The sequence below is a fragment of the Leptopilina boulardi genome, unplaced genomic scaffold (assembly GCF_019393585.1).
Source record: "Leptopilina boulardi isolate dan_hultmark-lab unplaced genomic scaffold, ZJU_Lbou_2.1 LbouV2_292, whole genome shotgun sequence".
Lineage (NCBI taxonomy): Eukaryota > Metazoa > Arthropoda > Insecta > Hymenoptera > Figitidae > Leptopilina > Leptopilina boulardi.
Window position 1 is genome coordinate 1,273,987 of NW_026137854.1, and position 18,761 is coordinate 1,292,747.

General features: G+C 35.1%; 1 long non-coding RNA gene across 1 annotated transcript; it reads right to left on the minus strand.

Annotated features, from left to right (window-relative positions):
• Positions 1–228: 228 nt before the first annotated feature.
• Positions 229–664, minus strand: LOC127282291 (uncharacterized). The gene is made up of 3 exons (XR_007843184.1): positions 546–664; positions 370–464; positions 229–287 (listed from the first exon to the last, which is right to left on the minus strand). It is a non-coding gene; the product is annotated as an uncharacterized LOC127282291 (long non-coding RNA).
• Positions 665–18,761: the final 18,097 nt, after the last annotated feature.

Consider the following 18,761-nt stretch of genomic DNA (forward strand, 5'->3'; position numbering starts at 1 on the left):
TGAAACATAAAGAACTGCTGATTAATACGAATCAATAATTTAAATTACTAATTACCAATAGTTAAACCAAAACCTATGGATGATCTCATGATTTTATAATCCATTAAGTTTTGTAAACAGTTAAATTTAAAAGAAAACTAAATACACTCACCACTTGTCAGAATCCGAAAATCTTTTGCTTTTTCTCCTGGTCGTAGGAGAATACCTGTACGAAGGACAGGCTAAGGATGTCCTCAATGGTCTGGTATCCTTCGTAAGGTGCCACCCTTGGCAACGCGGAGAAAAGGCTGAAAGAATAAATGTACAAATTTACTATCGATTCCAAAAAAAAAAAAAAGAAAATACTTGCATATACATGTAGATACTAACCGAACCAGCGACTTCTTTCTGTCGGAAGGATCCCGACTGGTAACCTCCAACCCGGAAACATCACCCGGGACCAGCAGAGGGTTTTTGAACGATTTCTACAAGAAAAGCAAACGGTTAAGAGGGGAAGGAGGAAAATAAAGTATGTCTTACAAGCAAAAGGGGGATATTTTTCTTACCGTGGCCCAAAACCCTCGACAGAAATACGCCGCTTTTTCCAAATCCCATCGATACTCCTGATGCCATCGCGTCCTGGAGTATATTTTCCTCACGTTTCGGACCAATTTACCGCTGTAGAACCACAAGGCCGTCTCCTCCTTGCGGTACGGAGCCGCCTCCCAGTTCCCAAATCGAACTGCGTATCTAAGAAAAAAAGGGGAAGAAGGAAAACAAAATTGTTTTATCAAATTCTATAATTACCAATTATTTCGAAGGAAGGAGACTGTTAAATTATAAGCAAATTCAGTTTAGATACTAAAAATTTATTCGCATCTTCTTCTACAATTTTTCCCACAAGGGATTATCGGAATTTTTAATTTTTTTATTGAGATGCTGGTTTTTTGGACCTGGTGTTGTGCGAGTCGTTAGCTGAAGAATATAACCGCAACTACGGCATTTCCACTCGTGCGGATGTAACTTATCATAAACCTTTTCCGGCAGCTCGTGACTAAGAACCACCTAAAAAAAAGGAAAAGAGTGTTTGTTTCTCTTTACAGTTATTAAAAAAAAAAAAAGAGAGATAATATATAGTTGAGCTGAGCTCCACAAAACAATTTACAAAAGGAATTTACCTTGTAGGGCCCAATCTTATTTATCCTCTCCATTTCTTCGACGGACTTGCCACAATGCCAGTGATTGCTATCATCCCACTTGTGCTGGAAGCACTTCACGTGGATCATTTCATGTAGTAGAGTCGCCATAAGATCTTCTTCCGGCTGTTATCAAATACTTATTAATAATATAATTAATATATATTAATATTTAGTTTTGTTTGGGTCAATTGAATGATATTTTTTCGAAATTTGTTAAATTATTGATTCAGGTGTCGTTTAGTTGGTTCAAGGGGAATTATTTGCTTCGTGTAAGTATTTGTTTGATGATAGTCAGGTTTATTTAGATGAAATGAATTTTTTGTGTGCAAAGAATTTTTTTTTGAAGATAATCGAAATTGTGTAAGGATCGTAAAAAAAATGTTTTTTTCTGTAAGGACTTGAACTGTTGTGAAGAATTTTATTAGTGTTAGAAAATAATGTATCATAATAATAATTAACTATAAATAAATAAAATTTCGTCAAATCGATATTAACTCATAAATGTTTAACAGTATGGTATTATTTTCTATAATTCCAGTAATATAAGCAGTTTTACCCGTGTAATAGTTTCTTATTAATTAAAAAAAGGGGGAAAAGAGAACAATTTTGTTTGAATAACTTACCCTCTGGAGAGCGAATTTTTCCTGTCTTCCTCTCCCTCCCGAACCGCCAACTCCGCCTTCTCTAGGCGAAACTTTTTATCCAAGGCGACGTCTTCCGGATGTTCCTGGATGTTTTCCGCATTCACGGAAAGCAGGCCCTCCGACACTATCCCCTCCGTGAACAGTCTCGTTAAGAGACGCCCCCTCAGCCGTAAAAATTTGTCCCCCGGTAAAAGGGAACAAATCTCCCGACCCCTTAGAACGATATCCACTGCCTCAGAAAATTCCTTTTTCAGGAGGCCTTCCTCCACTTTCGGAGGGCACTCTAATTCTTGCATCTCCATCACGACCCACAAAAGAAAAGGGAAGAATTTGTTTAATTCACACAACTCACAGTTTCACAGTTATACACTTTGTGTAAAATTTTTTTTATCACTATTAAAATAATTCTATTAATTAGTTTATTCACAGTTATTATATATTTTCACCTTTTATTGCTTCAACAAAAAAAAACGTTGAGAGAAGGCTCCTGTAAGAGGAATGAGTTTTATAATTCATTCGCCTACGGGACTGACCATACACTGAGATGCAAGATAAGGGCGTCGCGACGCCAAGGCACCCGGCTATCGCTCTCGCGTAGTGTTACACCCAAGAGAGCAAAGGCCTCATTCACTTCTCAGCATTTATTTTATTAAATTTTCGTAAAACCTAAACACTGAAATCGTTTTAAGTACAACCACACGTCACCAAGTGTCCCAAAAATGTTCACTGGGTTGCACTAGGAGCACCTAGCAACATCCCTCCGGAACCCACCCCCGCCCAGGACTCATATTCCGGAACGTTGAATTTCTAAAAGGGAAGGAGAAATCGAATTACAAACAATTCCAATGTTAACAGTCCTAGGGATTAACTGATTTGGCAACTTACTATTTGCCAGCGAGCCTTGACCCTGGACTCCTTGCCCCTCTTCCAGAAATGACACTGTAGAAAGGACAGCCGGAAAACGCTCAGCAACGGCTGATATCCTTTCTCCAGAGGAATGCTCGGCATTAGGGCAAGGGTGCTAAGAAGGAAAATATATATAAAAAAAAATTTTTTTTACTTATTTTCGCAAATTTATGCTAAAAAAACAACAAAAGAGCCCTTACGTCGTCTCACTTTCCTTGCCTTTCCAGGCACCTTTCAACAGGGCTAAGGAAGAAATTCTCGGGCGCTCCATGGATACCACCAATAATTCCGTAAAGTCGTGCTAAAATTACAAATTAATAAGCGGCCCCAAAAAAAATATAAAAAAATTTTTTTTTTCGATAAATAAGCAACATTCTCACCGGAGCCCAGTAGCTGCGACACCAATAACCAAGAAATTCCTCATTCCATGAGTACTCTTGGAACCAAAGATTCCGGGAATGTAACTTATTGCAACTCCGCCGCAGGGCACGATCGAGAGCCCAAAAGCTTCCTGAATCCCGAACCTTGGCCGGGACCCACGGACTAAAATCGACGATGAATCTGCAAGCGAAAAGGGTTATTGAGAAAGCTAATTGTTAAAAGAACTACCACGAGTAAAAAAAAAAAAACATCCACCCATCTTACTATTATTTAATTCCGATTAAAAAAAAGAGGGAGATTTGTTTTGGAAATTAGAAAATTAGGAAACAGCTTTGATGATAATGGTAATAATACTGATATTAATAGGCTACTAAACCAGTCAACACACTTACCCTTTGGAGTTTCTTAGTTTGTTAATTATGTTTTGTGCACGCACACACGCAAACACTTCACGCAACCATTCCTTTGCACATTCTGAAGGTCCCCGCACTTCGTCTTTATTTTCTCCCTCATCAACACTGAATGCATAATCATACGCCTTTTGTTTTACGTCCTTTCGATGAAAGAACCTCTAACATCCCTTGCATCAATTGGGCCCTATCTCCCTCCGAAAGACCTTCAGGATCGACGAAAAGAAGCCGCGTCCCCAAGAATGAGGGAAGGAAGGCATGTTGCCCGGCACGGGTCGATGATTGGGACATTATGAAGTGGGAATACAATAGTTAATTAAAAAGAAAAAAAAAGGGGGGGGGAAATCTATTTTATACAGACACACTTTATACTTTCACGATTTTGCACTTCACGTTTAAATACGAAAAGAGGAATCGAGCCGTCGCTTGTTCTTTCCCTGAGCTAATTCACGAACTACCGTCGACAACTTTGAGTTACAGCGGATGCGAAACTAAATCTTTGTTAACATATCAAGGATTAGTCATACAATAAGAAACACCATGCTTACGCTGTGTTGCCGTAATGTATAAACTGACTAATCTTTGAATGGAAAATAGATTTAAGAAACAAGAAAACCTTGTGCCATTATCAGGTTACGAGCAAAGAGTATCGAGTTCTCCGGGACGGAAAACGGAATTTCCACGGTGGATTGTTACATATTCAGTTGTTTCACTGCAACCATTAAAACCTAATTAATGTTCGGCAACACTGCCTATTATATTTTAATCTCTTTTCGTCGACAAGACTCGCTATGAGAAGCAAGACCTTGTTGACGGATACCTGACACCCTGATAAGGAACCGCCGGCAGCTCGCGAACACTCTTTGCTCGGTACCCCTCTTTCAAATATAAAATATTATAAATTAAATTTTTAAAATTGTTTCTAGAAGGTAACCTTGTGACAATGATACGAAGCCGGACAGCGAAAAATCTCACTGTCGCAAGGTTACATATGTCTTTTATTATTGGAAACATTGTATCAATGTTGTGAAGCAACATGGCGAAAATCAACATAGTTGCAATATTAATCATCTACCTCGTTCAAGCACCACGCGTATTTGCTGCAGCAATGTTGCGAAGAAAATGTCGAGATGCAACATTGCGCGAACAAGACTACGTTTTATAAGAAAATGATGTAGCGAATATTAAAAATATATATATATGTAATAGTAAATGCAAAAGACAAAAAAAAAGAAGAAAATATACATTCGAACATATACAACTCACCGCTTGTGGTGTATATGTGGGGGGACGACCAGCGCAACACGCACGGACACGAAACAGCTGTGCATAAACTACAGTGCGCTCGCGCGTTCTCGGTTACAAGACTCACACCACCATGGGACTCGTCGTGCTACGGGCACTAACACACACGCGCAACGCTTGCCTCTACTCGCTGCCTTATCTGTGCGTAAAACCTTTCCTTCACCCCTCCGGGCCCGCAAGTTGTAAACACAGCACCAAAACAAAAGCACGTGCGCTTCCAACAGCTGATCCGGTATTATATGCGAACGCATGTTGCCTTGGAACATTATATGCCCAATTGCAGAAGACTCTTTTATTTAATACACATTTGTTGCAACTTTGTTTCCAACAAATTAACGGAAACCATGGGTCATAGATATGGATATAGTCACAATTGGATACGCAACCTACTTGCTATTCTCTATATGGATTGTAATAATTGCAATAAATTATTACACCACTTATAATGAAATTGGATTATAATTTTGTAAAATAATATTGCAATTTATGTTATTAAATTATAATTTCGTTAAGTAAATTATAATTTAATTTAATTATTTTAAAATAATTTTCAGAAATGTTTCATATTAACAGACCATTTCCGTTCTCACGGAGCCTGCATGGGAATGAAAAAGATCAGCAAAATTGCAACTCCCACCGGGCCCAGGAATTTTCCCCTACTTCCATCTAAATTTTTCGTTTTCCCTACCTTGACACTGAAGGCAAGGACTAGAGACTAGTCGCAAAATCTAATTAAAGGCAGTACAACTTCTTGACTCTTCCGAGCAACATCTCCTGGCTCTAGCCTGGTAAGTGTTGCGAGACCTCAAGAACGCCGCGACTTAGCCCGTCTGCGCGTCGGACCCCCGTGTAGAACTTAGATTAAAAGTATAACACGAAAGGCGGACGAAAAATAAAATAGAAGTCTTCTAACCGACGAAGTCCACGTGAGAGCTGTAGCGGGAGAAATTCGGTTTAGTAAATAAATTTTACTAAATCGAATTTTGTTTAATATCCCGCAAAATTCAAACAAGGTCCTTCAGACCTTGGCAGCTTGGGCCTCCCCCAAACTAAAATTTAGGGCCATCTGAAAAGCTCGATTTAAATAATAAAATTTAAATAAATAAATTTTTGGTTTGTAACAGAGAGATAAGTTTTATTAATTCCCTGATGCGCAGATTGGGGAGTACAATGATGCTCAGTAATGATTGGTTAAATTTCATTTTCCTTAAGAATTTTCTTCCAGGCGTTATTATCACCTATGGTTTCTTTAACTAGGTTAGGTTTAATGGAATATAATTGATTGTTCGAGTCAATTTAATATCTTTCATTGCGCGTCAGATCTTTCTGAACTTTTTCTAACATACTATTGTACCAGACTTTATTTTGAATAAGATTTAATTCTGTAGAATTTTCGTCATGTGTAACGTCTTCGTAATGTCTTGAAAAAGTGTCAGGCGCTTCATTGGTCGTACCTTTTCTATGTTCGATTTTGACATTGTTCGCGGATAACTCGAGAGCCCATCGCCCAAGCCTACCTTTAGGCTAAGCATTCCTTTTCTGTGGTGGTGTAATTTAATTCAGCACCTCTTAAAGGTCTGCTTAAGCATGTGATCAAGAATTCTTTATCTCCATCTTGCTGTGTCAAAATGGCACCAATACCGGTGTCGCTTGCATCAGTATATAAGAAAAATGGTAAACCAGGTTTAGGCGCGACTAAAGGCAGAGCCTTTTTTAAAGATTCTTTGACTTCTATGAACGCGGCCTCGTGATCTTCGGTCCAATTCCAAGGTACCTTGGGACTCGATAGTTTATTTAGCGGCCCCTGCACTTTTGCTATATTGCGCAAGTGGCGGTGACACCAGTTTACGGAACCATTGAACCGACGCAACTCTTTGCGGATTCGTGGAGTTGTGCGCTCGAGGATCGGTTCAACAATCCTGCTTCTTGTAAAATGGTAAGGACTATGTCAAGAAGTAGAATGTGTTCTTCGAAAGTTTTGGATATTATGATCCAATCGTCGAAATAAGCATGGACTTGTTCAGAATAATGTTCCGGTAAATTGTTTGCGCGGATATATTCTATGAACTTTTCTTTCAATCGGTCAGTTAGTGCTTGAAAGGTGGCCGGCGCGTTTGTGAGTCCGAAGGGCATTCTGACCCATTCGAACTGTCCACGACCAGGTACGACGAAGGCGGTATTGGGATCTGAAATACTGCGATACGCCATCTGGTGACGACCCCGTTGTGTCAGCCATTTTTCGTTTCATCCTTTTTAAAATATATGTAGAAGACAGAGATAAAAAAACAAGATGGCTGACGCAACGGGGTCAGTTTTCCAATAATTCACTATGAGTTCAGATCCCTATATTCACGCGACTTGTGAGTCCAATATGGCAGACGAATTTTTAAAAAAAATCATCTAATTAGACTCAAACCTGTTATATGGGGGTTTTTGGGGTCGCTGATTACGAATCCGCTGTCAGTTTTCAAAAATTCAAAATGGCGGATCCAATATGGCGGACGAATTTTTAAAACAATCATCTAATTAGACTGAAACCTGTTATATGGGGGTTTTTGGGGTCGCTGATTACGAATCCGCTGTCAGTTTTCAAAAATTCAAAATGGCAGATCCAATATGGCCAAATAATTATTTTCATTTACAGAAAACAAGATTTCTATTCGCAGCATAAGAAATACAAAAAAGAGAAAACATTTAGTTTTAATAGATAACCCAAGCATCATGATATTTTAACCGAATGTTTATGGAATACTACAAAAAATACTCGTACTATTTCGGTGTAATATTACAGTAATATTAAAATGTCCGCATAATAGTAACATTACGTGTAACACTGCAATAAAGTTACATGTAATATTACAGTAACATTACCTGATAATATTACTGCAATAATCAGTAATAATAAGATAATACTATTATCACGAAAAAATAGTACCCCAGCTGGGAATTAAACCCTAAAAGCAATGCATATGAGTCGAGAGTTTTAACTAATAAGCTGCATTTCCTGTTTTTTTAGCAATGTTTAAGCAAAGTTTCTAAGATCCGAAATACTACTAACTACAACTTGTAAATATGTTTGTAAGTAAGTGAAAATCGTTTTTTTAGTTTATTGTTCTTCATATTATTTATTCCGTTTATTCTAATATTATCGTTTTGCAAAGTTAAACTGTTAAATGAACTTTCTAAAACATAAACCTATCAGTAAATAACTACTGATAAATAATTAAACCAACAGAAATATACTTTAATTATTTAACAATTTCAGTAAACAATTATTTGATGTTTAAAACATGAAAAACGACATGTACTACTTAAAAAAACTACTATTTATAGAAAAGTTAATTAAATGTTGTTATTTAAATTAATCAAGATATATAACAACATCTAGTCTAATTAGATGATTTTTAAGAACATTCGTTTGAAATATTAAAGATCCGCCACTTTGAGTTTTTGAAAACTAACACCAGGTTCGTAATCGCGACCCTAAAAACCTATGAGTAACAAGTTCCAGTCTAATCAGATGATTTTTAAAAAAATTCGTCCGTCATATTGGATCCGCCATTTTGAATTTTTAAGATGGACATCGGATTCGTAATCAGCGACCTCAAAAATTCCCGAGTAACATCAGAGTCCATAGAGTGTTCCTAATTTTGTTATATTTATAAAACCTACCTGCATTCGCTAGAAAAAAAATTCTCTACCCAGAGCACGCCACGTGGAGGCTGCAGTGATAGGATTTCGTACTCTTTTTTTGTTTTTTTTTTGCTTTTTTTTTAATTTTCTTGGTTTTTTGTTTTTTTTGTTTTTTTCATTTTTAAAAAAAATTATTACAAAATATTATGCATTAAAAAATATCTTGATTAAATTAAATAATATTTAATTAACTTTTTTTTAAATAATACTTTTTCATTTAAGTATTTTTAGATTTTAGGAACTTCGTTTAACAGTTTAAAATTGCAAAACGATATTATTAGAATAAATAGAATAAATAACATAAAGAACAATAAACTGGACAAAACGATTTTCACTTATTTACAAACACATTTACAAGTTGTAGTTAGTAGTATTACGGATTATAGAAACTTTGCTAAAACATTGCTAAAAAAGAAAAAAGAAAATGCAAGTCCTATTCAATGTTAGCTAAAAAAACTATTCATTATTCTGGTTGTTTCTATTTCCCGCATCCAATACGCTATCTAACAAATCAGTCCAGGGGTATTTCACGTTTTCTTCATGACGAGCATATCCGAAGTACCACAAAACACTTGCAACATGAGCACAAGTTCCCAAAGTCCTTGCACCTGCTTTACAAATGCAATAGTAACCTCGGATAGGCTGTTGTTGCTGCCCTCTGTTTTCTTCAAGTTCATAAAGAATCCATACTTGATGTCTTTTGGCATTTCTAAATCTAGTATAAATGCGCATTCTTATCAAGCCAGGTTCATTCATTAACGCATCCATTTGCAATTCTCCGTCATCTCTATGGACTTTATCTTGAATGTAGGACGGTGCCAAGTTCACTTGATACACTCCGAAAGTTAAATGACGCAGATACTCCATAGTAAGATGTGGGATATATGGAAGATCATTTTCGTCTAAACGCACCCATTGTGCATCTCTTCGAAAAAGCTGTTCTTCTTCAACCCTGGTTTTTAATTCATTTGCTGCTTCAGCTCTTAACAACATTTCTCTAGCCAACTCAACTGTAGCTCCTTCCATTTCTATTAACCCACGATATTTATTTATTATTGCACCAGCAATACGATAATAGTCCCCAAGATGAGGAACATGCGCCATGGATATAATTTTACCGAATATCTTAAATATAGACTGGAAGTGCCCGTTTCGTGATTCTACTAACCATCTTACTTTTGTGATTAGCCGAGATTCGTTAGCTTCTTTTGTGGAGAATTGCCGTTCATTTGGTCTCAAAATAGGAGGCATCTTTGGCACCAAACCTAACCGTTCAAGAAACGGTATCCCATCGCGATAACCTCTGTCAACCAGGATTATATCGTCCTCTTCTAACCACTCTGTCAGTTGAGCATCATGTCTTTCGCATTCTTGAATTAAAATATTAGCATCATTATTTCTTGCATCTGAAAAATATGGCCCGTGAATGTCAAGAATGTATCCATTCGCTGATACTAGAAGAATGGGTTTAACAAGATGGCAACTCTTATGAACACTGTACGATTGACGCAAAGCTTGAAAATTGCTAGATTTTCCAATCTTTGCGTAAGTACCATCAATGATAATAATTACCTTACGATCTTCTGGTGACGGATTGTACAGTACATTCGCAAAATCGGGTACATACCTGTCTATGAATTGTTGCCTTGTTATTGCATTAAGTCCAAGGTTTTGAGGTACAAATGTTCGCATTAAAAATTGTCTGACATTACTGACAGACATACTAGCACTTTGTCTGCTGGAGTAATTAAAAATCACAGACAAAAATTCATCCGGCAAACCTTGCCGCATTTTGCATAAAAATGCTAAAAGATCTTTCTTTTTTATATACCTCTCACTTGGTGTTCGTTGCTCTGGATCAAATAAGGAATACAAATCTCGAAATTGGTCTTTAGTTATTGGAGAAAATGATTTGAACGTTTCATCAGAAAAATCATTTTCATCTTCGAATTTATTTTCAGCATTTTTTTTGCAGAAGCCTTGAGAACATTTAAGATCTTTAATAACTCCGGACCTTTAATACAGTAAATTCTGTTTATAAAATGCAAGTGCTGCAGCAGAATTTCAGGGATAAAACCTTGTTCATCTAAATGTTCTGGACAACATCTTATATTGTCTTGAACATAAATGTCTCTAAGGACAAAAATGTTAACTCGGCATTTAACTGATAGTCGTACTACATTGTTTGCTTGATTGCAAATAAGACACGTGTGGCTTGATGTTTGCGACAAAACATTGAGTCTTAAACAAGAAGGGTTATTTTGTATCTCATTTACTTCAATATTAATAAGTCGTTTGCAAGTTATGCAAACACGAGTATCAATACCGACTACAAGAGGCGGAAAGCCCTTTTCTTCTCGCCAGCGAATTGCAATTTCGCTCTTGTCAACGTTTTCTTCTCCACGATTTTTGACATTTGTCTCGGTTGGAATACTGCATTACAAACATAACAATGCATTTTGTAAACTGTACAACAGTATCTGTTATAAAATAAATAACATAAAGTAGGATATGCAGTAAGCTGATAGTCAATAATACATTTCTAACCGGCTAGAAAGTGATTAAAGAAATGGTCTGATCTTGAAAATCAAAATACATATGTAGTACTTCGATGTACACAGTATTATAACAGATATGATCTACTGTATAAAATCGAAACACAAAGGTAACATTAATAAATTCTGAAATCTAGTACAATGGAAAACTGAATCGATGATACGGCAATCAACACAACAACGAATTTAAATTTAAAAATGAAAATCATTTCTATATGATATCACGAACAGATAGTCTGATTTATAAAAGTAATCTCCATAAGTGGCAATAATGAAATTGGAAAAACAAGTGCAGAATAATTTGTTTATATAAGTTTCACGTCACGTATAAGTGAAAAGTACTAGCAAGAAGTTAGTGTTACAGTAAAATGTTAATCAAGAACCATTGATAAAATTCCTGATTTGTTTGTAACAACCCAGAATAGTAAATGCAATTGAAGACAATTTCCTTCTTGAACGTAGAAAATAAAAGTACCGTAATGTAGCAAGTATTATTCATAAAGCTTTTGCATTTATAATGTAGTAGTGTATATAATGTCGATTCATCTATGAGACATGTTCGTGTTGGAAAACGATACGACATGCCAAAACACGCTACTGTGTCAAATTATAATTTGCATATTTTACATATAACCTTACAGCAATATAAATAATTCAGACATGCGCAATAGCGCATAATGCACTTTAGACATGCGCAGTCGCGCTCTCTCCACTTTAAACATGCGCAGTTGTGTTAACTTCACTTTAGACTTGCGCAATTTTGCATCCTGCACCTTATTATTATCGACGACGCTCATAGAAATCTTGTTTTCTTTAATTAAGAGAAGTGTGAATCTTTATTTTTCTTAAAAAAAACTCCACTTTCTCTTTAGGGGATTGGACAACATATTGATATTCTAAAAAATTAAATATATTCTCTATTTTGTGTTTATAGTGCAACGAATAGAAATCTAGCTTTCTGTAAGCAGGAGGAGTCAGAATCTCATTCAATTTAATTGGCTAAATATTTCCATTTTCTCTTTAGGGGATGAATCAAAATATTATTCTTTTAAAAATTAAATATTTTCTCCATTTTGTATCTCTGATGCCACGTATAGAAAGCTGGCTTTATATAAAAAGGAGGAGCCAAAATCTGATTTTTATTGTCCGAAAGTCTCCATTTCCTTCTTAGGGGATGGATCAAAATATTATTATTTTAAAAATTAAATATTTTCTCCATTTTGTATCTCTGATGCCACGAATAGAAAGCCGGCTTTCGGTAAAAAGGAGGAGCCAAAATCAAATTCTTATTGGCCGAAAATATCAATTTCCTTCTTAGGGGATGGATCAAAATATTATTATTTTAAAAATTAAATATTTTCTCCATTTTGAATCTCTGATGCCACGAATAGAAAGCTGGCTTTCTGTAAAAAGGAGGAGCCAAAATCAAATTCTTATTGGCCGAAAATATCCATTTCCTTCTTAGGGGATGGATCAAAATATTATTATTTTAAAAATTAAATATTTTCTCCATTTTGAATCTTTGATGCCACGAATAGAACGCTGGCTTTCGGTAAAAAGGAGGAGCCAAAATCTAATTCTTATTGGCCGAAAATATCCATTTATCTTTAGGGGATGGTTCAAAATATTATTATTTTAAAATTTAAATATTTTCTCCATTTTGAATCTTTGATGCCACGAATAGAAAGCTGGCTTTCGGTAAAAAGGAGGAGCCAAAATCTAATTTTTATTGGCTAAAGATCTCCATCTTCTCTTTAGGGGATGGATCTTAATATTATTATTTTAAATATTTTTCATATTTCTTCCATTCTTTAATTTTGATGGGGCTAATAGTAATATTTGGTTCTGTAAATAAAAGGAGACTTGACTTATTCATAAAGCATAATAAACATAAATATGTTTTAAGTTGTGCAGCTTATTAGTTAAAACTCTCGACTCATATGCATTGCTTTTAGGGTTTAATTCCCAGCTGGGGTACTATTTTTTCGTGATAATAGTATTATCTTATTATTACTGATTATTGCAGTAATATTATCAGCTAATGTTACTGTAATATTACATGTAACTTTATTGCAGTGTTACACGTAATGTTACTATTATGCGGACATTTTAATATTACTGTAATATTACACCGAAATAGTACGAGTATTTTTTGTAATATTCCATAAACATTCGGTGAAAATAGCATGATGCTTGGGTTATCTATTAAAACTAAATGTTTTCTCTTTTTTGTATTTCTTATGCTGCGAAAAGAAATCTTGTTTTCTGTAAATAAAAATAATTATTTGGCCATATTGGATCCGCCATTTTGAATTTTTGAAAACTGACAGCGGATTCGTAATCAGCGACCCCAAAAACCCCCATATAACAGGTTTCAGTCTAATTAGATGATTGTTTTAAAAATTCGTCCGCCATATTGGATCCGCCATTTTGAATTTTTGAAAATTGACAGCGGATTCGTAATCAGCGACCCCAAAAACCCCCATATAACAGGTTTCAGTCTAACTGGATGATTTTTTTAAAAATTCGTCCGCCATATTGGATCCGCCATTTTGAATTTTTGAAAACTGACACCGGATTCGTAATCAGCGACCCCAAAAACCTCCGAGTTACGAGTTTCAGGCAGTTTTATTTAATTGTTTTCGTTTTACTCACTTTAGAGTATTTCCGAGATTCACACTGTTAATTTTCAACTTTAACCTTAATTAACAAAAAAGTTATTGATTTTTTTGGATTTTGTCATTAAGATTTTTTGTTCAGAAGGTCAAAAACTACTAATTCTACCTGTGTCAAGAAGCGCGATTATTTTTTCATTACCGATTTTAATTGTAGTGGAAATTGTACATCGTTCCTGAGGCGGTGAGGGCAATGCGGGCCATTTGTGTATTTTGCGCTTAGTTTTATCAGTCAATGTAAATAAATTGTTTGACTGATTTGCCAAGGGCAATGATTTGAGAGAAGGTATGCGCGCGCCTACTGTGGAGGGGGAATCTTCCTCAGAATCGTAGTATTCCGTCTTAGAATCAGAATAGAAGCAATCGTCGTAATCGTTTTCAGAATCACTAGTATCAATCCTACCTGCCTGCGCTTTATTTAGCGTTGATGCTATTTGAGGATTATACGTTGATTCTTTAGCGATAGGAATGCTTTCTAAGTTCGGACGTGTATTAATTTCGTCAGGATTATTTATTTTTATAATTTTCGGTAATCTAGCGCTTGAATTTATTTATATTTCGCCAGGGAGATCTAATCTCTCCTGGCATCTCTGTCGTTTTTTGATTGAGAATTGTTGTTGTGTGCATTTTGACCGAAATTTGGTTGCAAATCGCGGTTGTAATAGCCGTGCCAAGGGGGCTGCATTGGTTGCTGTGGAGGCGCGTGCGAAGGAAAAGGTGTCCACACAGTTTGCGCACTGCACTGACAGTCAAGCTGTCAATACTGCGAAGAGTGGGGGAAGTTATGGTAATAATCATGGTTGTGATTCCAACCGCGTCCGGTACCATTCCATCCATTTTTGTAACCGCGTCCACGATTATTTTGGTTATTGCCGTCTTGACCGTTTCCACGACCGTTGTAGTTTCGTGACTTTTCGTGCTTGTCATGTTTTTTGTGCGCAGGCGATCTACGCTTTTCCCCCCCTTTCTGCGACGAGGCGGAGCCCGAGGAGCTAGAAGAGGCAGAAATTGAGCGTTTGCGCGACCGCACAGTGGCCGATTTCCCGAAAAACCTGGCCAAAAGTCAAAAATTTTTTTTTAGAAATTTATACTTTTTATTGTTGAATATTATAAAGGAGGGTTCACTGCATAATTTTGCGAAAAAAAATTACACTTTTTTTATGACCAATTTATTATGTGAACAAGTAAAAGTGATCTTTGCCAGAGATTTACTCAGAACGTTTCATAACTATAAATTTTCGTCACAGTTAAAATAGTGAAAATATACTAATATACAGCAGATTTTTGAATATCTTTTTTTGGGAATTATTAACAAAGGTGTATGAAATATGTTGAATGTATTTATCATCACATTTAAAACGTACAGTTTTTAAAAAATGACATTAAACATCGCTATTCATGGCTACGATTTTTGTATTGTTTTATCAACGTAAATCATGAAAATAATTGTAAAATCCACCGATGTCCGCGCTCTACCTGGTATTATCATAAACTAGAATATATTTTTGATTCATTTTAATTGAAATCAGCTGCCCGAAGCTGCCCCTGCAGTTTTGGTATCACTTTTTATTTCACCCAGCGCGGTTTACCGACAGCGCGTTGCACCGGCCGGCGGTGCAACTGAACATGAAAGACTGACTTTTTCTTCATTCGCATTCGCTTTAAACTAAAATTTAAGCACTGTCTGTAATTTAAAAAAAATAAACTCTAACACATATACGCAATTTTATAATACCAGCAAATATTTTGGATCCGCCATATTGAATTTGATAAAACAAATGTAAAATTTGATTTCAAAAACCCAGTAAACGTAAGTATACTAAGTTTGGTTAAAATCGTACCATTTTTTAATTTTTAACAAAGTTTTTAAAAATCTAAACGGCCATTTTAGATCCGCCATTTTGAATTTGAAACAACCAATGTAAAATTTGAATTCAGAAGCCCAAAAAACATGGGTATACCAATTTTTTAAAAATCTAAACGGCCATTTTAGATCCGCCATTTTGAATTTGAAACAACCAATGTAAAATTTGAATTCAGAAGCCCAAAAAACATGGGTATACCAATTTTGATTGAAATCGTATCATTTTTCGATTTTCAGCAAAGTTTTCTAAAATCTAAACGGCCATTTTGGATCCGCCATTTTGAATTTGACACAACCAATGTAAAATTTGAATTCAGAAGCCCAAAAAACATGGGTATACCAATTTTGGTTGAAATCGTATCATTTTTCGATTTTTGGCCAGGTTTTTCGGGAAATCGGCCACTGTGGACCGATGAGAAGACAAAGAAGTGGTGGAGGCGATTAATGCATTTTTCGATTTGTTTGGCTTAGAATTGTCTGAATCATTAATATTTAATTTTTGTTTTAGTGAATCAAATTGTTTTTTGTACATATCAATTTTGTTTAAATTTTGTTCTGGTTCGGGTTTCGCTTTTTGTTTGCCTTTATTCGCTTGCTTTGGTTTTGTTTCGACGTTAGTTTCGGTTTCAATAGGCTCGACGGAAGGGGTTTTAGATTCAGATGTTTGCGAATCAATTGCATTTAAATGATTTTTGTTGTGCGAATTACGAGACCGTTAAGAGTCTTGTTCGCGTAACTTGTTTGATTGTTGCATGAATTCGATTTTCTCTTGATATTTGCGTATCTGGTCTAAGAGTTCTTCGTAAGTCGAAAAGCTATCGCTATATTACAGGAGGGTTGTTTAATTCGCGATTGTTTGAGTAATTTGGATTAGAAGAATTAGAAGTTGTTTGTGATATAGAGTTTGTTGATTCGGAAAATTGCAAAGTACGATTAGCGGGAGGGACTTGTCGCGAAGGTGTTGTGCACGAGAGTGGGGGGTGCGTTTGCGCTGTAACTGTGGTTGCACGTTGAGTTGTACTCGAGGTGATACCTGTAAATGTAACCGTGTTAGGGGTTGAAGTGGGGGGTAAGCAAGTTTTTAGCGCGATGTGATCGCCACTGACGTCATATTCCCAACAATTGCTGAATCTGTTTTTTAAATTTATTATTTTCGTCTATTTGAGTAGACGTTAAAATTTCAAATCGTAAATAAAATGTTCTTAATTGTGTTGTTGTAATTGGTGTTTTTGATAATTTAGGTTTGCGTCCGCGGCACTGAAAGGATGTTTTTGGAATTACTCCTGTTGTATTAGGTTGTGTGTTAGATTTGTTTTGAGTCATATCTGTGCTATCGTTTTCGAGATTTTTTTCTTCGGAAATGCTAGCAATTGAGCTAAGACTTTCAGTTGGTGAGGGGGGTTGGTTTAGGTTAACCGATTCGCTTTTATTAGTTTCGGGTGTTCTAATCATTTTATCTGCTTTTTAAATGCTTCTGTTTGAGAACGTGTTTGAATAATGTTTGTAATTTTGTCTTTATGACTTTTCTTGGTCATAATTAACTGTTAATAAAAAGGAAAAACATTGAATAATTCTGTGTGTTTTTACTTTCATAAAATAAATTATTTCTTGGAGAGAAAAAAAAATTTTTTTACAAAAATTTTTAATAATAATTTATTTTTTCAATAATTAATTAAATTAAATTAAATTAATTTTTTTTTTACTAAAACCAGTAAAAATCGTTGATTGCGTATGACTATTTGTATATTATTGTTTTAATTTTGCTATTCAAGTTGGAGATAATGTGGCTTGAAAAGCAAATAATTTTAATATATTTGGAAATTAAATAAAGAAATTTATTTCCATGGTAGTCATTATCTAATGTTTCAGAGTAATTAACATTTAATAGAGAAAAATTGTTCGCAAAAGATTTTGTTTAAATTATACAAATACCATTTTGTAATAATTGTCATGTTAAAAGACATTTGAAACTGGAATATTGCTCATGCGCAGTAAACAGAAGTAACTTGTTCAGTTAATAATGGTGAAAGTTACATTATTTGTTTATTTAAATAAAGCGCAAAAATATTTAAAAAATATAAAGCGAAGCATGTTATTTGGCATAAAAATTAAAAATTACAAAGCGAAGCAAGTAGCAATGCGTATAAATAATATAAATACAAAGCGTAGCAAAGGCGAATAAGCGAAAATGTGTATAAAAGAGAGAGTCGACAATTCTACAGCAGTGAGAGAGAGAAGCGAGTGTCGAGCACATGGCGATTTTAGGTTATTTTAAAACTTGATTTTTCATTAATTTTCTAATTTTTATTTTATAAAAAGAAGCACGTTGGGTGCCAATAATTGTGGCAGTAAGGCACGATTTTAAGCTTTGTAAAAAGAAATTTCTTTCTCAGTAAGAACACGTTGGGCGCCAAAAATTGTGGCAGTAAGGCACGATTTTTGCTTCACAAAAAAGAAAAAAAATTTTTATAAGAACACGTTGGTCGCCAAAAATTGTGGCAAACCATATAAGAATTAATTAGTTAAAAGGGGTCCGACTTATACGGATGCCACAAAGTTAAGAATTCTTCCGGAATAGCGATTATAACTATTAGTCATTAATTATATGACGGTTGAGAGACATATTTAAAAGAGAAATATAACCATTTCAAAAGGAATAAGTAAATTGGACTTACCTTGATTTATCGATGTAAGAATCAAAATTGCGCTATGGTCCTTTATTGTTCAATTAATATTATTTTATGTCAATCGAATAAATATTGCGCTAATATAGTCTAAATATCCTTTATGGGCATATCTCTAGAACTTTTAAACTTTATGTTATCGCTCATTATGATACCTTAAGAATTTTTTTAATAATTTTTCAATACCATAATTTGACCAATTATAGGGCTTTTTAAATGTATCATGCGTTATATAATTTTTTTAATTATGTAGGAAATGACGAACGTAAGTTAAAGTGGTGAAATCGACAGTTTCTAGTGTGTGATATTGACTGTTTTTTTAGTCTATAGACTGTAACTTTTTTAACGAAACATTGTGTGTCTTGTGGCTTGCAATAGAAGTAGGTGGGAGTGTAAAGAACTAAAAAATCCATGAAACAATGATGTGCCTCAAATTGAATAAAAACTATGTAGCTTCAAACTTGCG